Source organism: Salmo trutta, unplaced genomic scaffold (assembly GCF_901001165.1).
Source record: "Salmo trutta unplaced genomic scaffold, fSalTru1.1, whole genome shotgun sequence".
Lineage (NCBI taxonomy): Eukaryota > Metazoa > Chordata > Actinopteri > Salmoniformes > Salmonidae > Salmo > Salmo trutta.
In genome coordinates, this window is record NW_021822576.1 from 253,420 (window position 1) to 259,743 (window position 6,324).

The window sequence follows — 6,324 nt, forward strand, 5'->3', positions numbered from 1 at the left end:
CCCTCTCTCTTCCCCTCTCTCCCTCACTCCTTGTGTATTTTGATGCTGTTAATAATGTTAAATATTCTGTTCTCATCCTCAGGGGCCAAGAAAACTGGTAGAGAAACAAAGGTGAGAAAGAGAACAAAACAACAACAACAACCAAAGAAGACAGAACTCTGCTGATCTCCGCCCCACAACAAACCCTCACCTGATTGGACAAGGACCTTAGCTGCCAGCCAATTACAGTAGCCCAAATGATGCGCTGTAGTTTCCATCGCCCAATCACAACACTAGTTCTGTCTGACCATAGTCTCTGAACACTTCACCTGTGTGAACATGTTGGTGGATTATTTCTATATAGTTGATTTGATATATCAGAGTTACTATAGACCAGTGTTCTGTTCGTTTCTACTCAGTTGTACATTTTATACGCTTTCAACACCTTTGAAAGTTTTATATATATTTTTTTAAATGTAATATGTTAGCATGTTAGCGGACGCTACCTACCAAACCATGTTAGCATGTTCGCAGACATTAGCTAAAAAAAACATGTTAGCATGTTAGCGGACGCTAGCTACCAAACCATGTTAGCATGTTCGCAGACACTAGCTAAAAAAACAAAAACATGTTAGCATGTTAGCTAGCGGACGCTAGCTGCTTGTTGTTTGACAGCTTGTAACCATCGCATTGACGCAGCTGTGTTGTCACGGCTGTGATGTCATTCTGTGATGTCATTCTGTTATGTCATTCTGTGCTGTCACGACTGTGATGTCACGACTGATGTCACCGCAGGCTCTGAATCTATGAATAAAGATTTCAGTGACGCCGTCTCCACTGTCTTTCGTCCTGCTGTCTGTCTGTCCGTCCCTCTATACATAAACTCAGCAAAAAAAAGAAACGTCCTCTCACTGTCAACTGCGTTTATTTTCAGCAAACTTAACATGTGTAAATATTTGTATGAACATAACAAGATTCAACAACTGAGACATAAACTGAACAAGTTCCACAGACATGTGACTAACAGAAATGGAATAATGTGTCCCTGAACAAAAGGGGGGGGTCAAAATCAAAAGTAACAGTCAGTATCTGGTGTGGCCACCAGCTACATTAAGTTCTGCAGTGCATCTCCTCCTCATGGACTGCACCAGATTTGCCAGTCCTTGCTGTGAGATGTTACCTCACTCCTCCACCAAGGCACCTGCAAGTTCCCGGACATTTCTGGGGGGGGAATGGCCCTAGTCCTCACCCTCCGATCCAACAGGTCCCAGACGTGCTCAATGGGATTGAGATCCAGGCTCTTCGCTGGCCATGGCAGAACACTGACATTCCTATTTCCTGCAGGAAATTCACGCACAGAACGAGCAGTATGGCTGGTGGCATTGTCATGCTGGAGGGTCATGTCAGGATGAGCCTGCAGGATGGAGGGATTGTGCGTTCCTGGTGTAACTAGGGCAGTTGTTGTTGCCATCCTGTACCTGTCCCGCAGGTGGGATGTTCGGATGTACCGATCCTGTGCAGGTGTTGTTACATGTGGTCTGCCACTGCGAGGACGATCAGCTGTCCGTCCTGTCTCCCTGTAGCGCTGTCTTAGGCGTCTCACAGTACGGACATTGCAATTTATTGCCCTGGCCACATCTGCAGTCCTCATGCTTCCTTGCAGCATGCCTAAGGCACGTTCACGTCGATGAACAGGGACCCTGGGCATCTTTCTTTTGGTGTTTTTCAGAGTCAGTAGAAAGGCCTCTTTAGTGTCCTAAGTTTTCATAACTGTGACCTTAATTGCCTACCGTCTGTAAGCTATTAGTGTCTTAACGACTGTTCCACAGGTACATGTTCATTAATTGTTTATGGTTCATTGAACAAGCATGGGAAACCGTGTTTAAACCCTTTACATTGAAGATCTGCGAAGTTATTTGGATTTTTAACGAATTACCTTTGAAAGACAGGGTCCTTTTTTGCTGTGTTTATATGTATTATATATAATTTATACTGAACAAAAATATAAACACAACATGTAACAATTTCAAAGATTTTACTGAGTTACAGTTCATATAAGGAAATCAGTCAATTGAAATAAGTCCATTAGGACCTAATCTATGGATTTCACATGACTGGGAATACAGATACTCATCTGTTGGTCACCGATACCTTAAAAATAAGTTCCTTAAAACCAGTTCCTTAAAACCAGTTCCTAAAACCAGTTCCTTAACACCAGTTCCTTAAAACCAGTTCCTAAAAACCAGTTCCTTAACACCAGTTCCTTAAAACCAGTTCCTAAAAACCAGTTCCTAAAACCAGTTCCTTAACACCAGTTCCTTAAAACCAGTTCCTTAACACCAGTTCCTTAAAACCAGTTCCTTAAAACCAGTTCCTTAAAACCAGTTCCTAAAAACCAGTTCCTAAAACCAGTTCCTAAAACCAGTTCCTTAAAACCAGTTCCCACTCTGGAAAACTATAAATTCATTTGGCCCTGATCTATGGATTTCACATGACTGGGAATGCAGATATGCATCTGTTGGTCACAGGAAAGTAGGGGTGTGGATCAGAAAACCAGTCAGTATCTGGTGTGACCACCATTTGCCTGATGCAGCACGACACATCTCCTTCGCATAAAGTTGATCAGGCTGTTAATTGTGCCCTGTGGATTGTTGTCCCACTCCTCTTCAATGGCTGTGTGAAGTTGCTGGATATCAGCGGAAACTGGAACACGGTGTCGTACACGTCAATCCAGAGCATCCCAAACATGCTCAATGGGTGACATGTCTGGTAAGAACGCAGGCCATGGAAGAACTGGGACATTTTCAGCTTCCAGGAATTGTGTCCAGATCCTTGCGACATGGGGCCATGTATTATCATGCTGAACCATGAGGTGATGAATGGCACGACAATGGGCCTCAGGATCTCATCACGGTATCTCTGTTCATTCAAATTGCCATCGATAAAATGCAATTGTGTTCATTGTCCGTAGCTTATGTCTGCCCATAACATAACCCCACCACCACCATGGGGCCCATACCATAACCCCACCTCCACCATGGGGCCCATACCATAACCCCACCTCCACCATGGGGCCCATACCATAACCCCACCTCCACCATGGGGCCCATACCATAACCCCACCTCCACCATGGGGCCCATACCATAACCCCACCTCCACCATGGGGCCCATACCATAACCCCACCTCCACCATGGGGCCCATACCATAACCCCAACTCCACCATGGGGCCCATACCATAACCCCACCGCCACCATGGGGCCCAAAACATAACCCCACATCCACCATGGGGCCCATACCATAACCCCAACTCCACCATGGGGCCCATGCACATAGTCTGAGGTTGTGAGGCTAGTTAAATTCTCTAAAAACGACTTTGGAGGCGGCTTATGGTAGAGAATGAGCATCATCATTATGGTGAACAGAATGAGGATCAGTACTGGGGGGGGGGGGGGGGGGGTCCGTGACACACACAGACTCACAGACACACCACACACACACACACACAGACACACCACACACACACAGACACACACAGACACACACACACACACACACACACACACACACACACACAGACACACCACACACACACACACACACACACACACACACACACACACACACACACACACACACACACACACACACACACACACACTACCTGCTTCCGATGTTTACCTCAGAGTCCCAGCGTGTATAACAAGGAGTCTCTTTCTTTCCCGACTGGACTGAAAAACTAAAATATTATCTCTCTCTGTGTGTGTGTGTGTGTGTGTGTGTGTGTGTGTGTGTGTGTGTGTGTGTGTGTGTGTGTGTGTGTGTGTGTGTGTGTGTGTGTGTGCAGCCTTAACTGTACATGTCTTCCCCCTTATGTAATATTTCCACTTTCTATAACAGAGATTCTATGACTACAGTTTCTATAACAGAGATTCTATTACGACAGTTTCTATAACAGAGATTCTATTACGACAGTTTCTATAACAGAGATTCTATTACTACAGTTTCTATAACAGAGATTCTATTACTACAGTTTCTATAACAGAGATTCTACTACTACAGTTTCTATAACAGAGATTATATGACTACAGTTTCTATAATAGAGATTCTATGACTACAGTTTCTATAACAGAGATTCTACTACTACAGTTTCTATAACAGATATTCTATGACTACAGTTTCTATAACAGAGATTCTATGACTACAGTTTCTATAACAGAGATTCTATGACTACAGTTTCTATAACAGAGATTCTATTACTACAGTTTCTATAATAGAGATTCTATGACTACAGTTTCTATAACAGAGATTCTACTACTACAGTTTCTATAACAGATATTCTATGACTACAGTTTCTATAATAGAGATTCTATGACTACAGTTCCTATAACAGAGATTCTATTACTACAGTTTCTATAACAGAGATTCTATGACTACAGTTTCTATAACAGAGATTCTATGACTACAGTTTCTATAACAGAGATGATATTACTACAGTTTCTATAACAGAGATTCTATTACTACAGTTTCTATAATAGAGATTCTATGACTACAGTTTCTATAACAGAGATTCTATTACTACAGTTTCTATAACAGATATTCTATGACTACAGTTTCTATAATAGAGATTCTATGACTACAGTTTCTATAACAGAGATTTTACTACTACAGTTTCTATGACAGATATTCTATGACTACAGTTTCTATAACAGAGATTCTATGACTACAGTTTCTATAACAGAGATGATTTTACTACAGTTTCTATAACAGAGATTCTATTACTACAGTTTCTATAACAGAGATTCTACTACTACAGTTTCTATAACAGATATTCTATGACTACAGTTTCTATAACAGAGATTCTATGACTACAGTTTCTATAACAGAGATTCTATTACTACAGTTTCTATAACAGAGATTCTATTACTACAGTTTCTATAATAGAGATTCTATGACTACAGTTTCTATAACAGAGATTCTACTACTACAGTTTCTATAACAGATATTCTATGACTACAGTTTCTATAACAGAGATTCTATGACTACAGTTTCTATAACAGAGATTCTATTACTACAGTTTCTATAACAGAGATTCTATGACTACAGTTTCTATAACAGAGATTCTATGACTACAGTTTCTATAACAGAGATTCTACTACTACAGTTTCTATAACAGATATTCTATGACTACAGTTTCTATAACAGAGATTCTATTACTACAGTTTCTATAACAGATATTCTATGACTACAGTTTCTATAATAGAGATTCTATGACTACAGTTTCTATAACAGAGATTTTACTACTACAGTTTCTATAACAGATATTCTATGACTACAGTTTCTATAACAGAGATTCTATGACTACAGTTTCTATAACAGAGATGATTTTACTACAGTTTCTATAACAGAGATTCTATTACTACAGTTTCTATAACAGAGATTCTACTACTACAGTTTCTATAACAGATATTCTATGACTACAGTTTCTATAACAGAGATTCTATGACTACAGTTTCTATAACAGAGATTCTATTACTACAGTTTCTATAACAGAGATTCTATTACTACAGTTTCTATAATAGAGATTCTATGACTACAGTTTCTATAACAGAGATTCTACTACTACAGTTTCTATAACAGATATTCTATGACTACAGTTTCTATAACAGAGATTCTATGACTACAGTTTCTATAACAGAGATTCTATTACTACAGTTTCTATAACAGAGATTCTATGACTACAGTTTCTATAACAGAGATTCTATGACTACAGTTTCTATAACAGAGATTCTACTACTACAGTTTCTATAACAGATATTCTATGACTACAGTTTCTATAACAGAGATTCTATGACTACAGTTTCTATAACAGAGATTCTATGACTACAGTTTCTATAACAGAGATTCTATGACTACAGTTTCTATAATAGAGATTCTATGACTACAGTTCCTATAACAGAGGTTCTATTACTACAGTTTCTATAACAGAGATTCTATGACTACAGTTTCTATAACAGAGATTCTATGACTACAGTTTCTATAACAGAGATGATATTACTACAGTTTCTATAACAGAGATTCTATTACTACAGTTTCTATAATAGAGATTCTATGACTACAGTTTCAATAACAGAGATTCTATTACTACAGTTTCTATAACAGATATTCTATGACTACAGTTTATATAATAGAGATTCTATGACTACAGTTTCTATAACAGAGATTTTACTACTACAGTTTCTATAACAGATATTCTATGACTACAGTTTCTATAACAGAGATTCTATGACTACAGTTTCTATAACAGAGATTCTATTACTACAGTTTCTATAACAGAGATTCTATT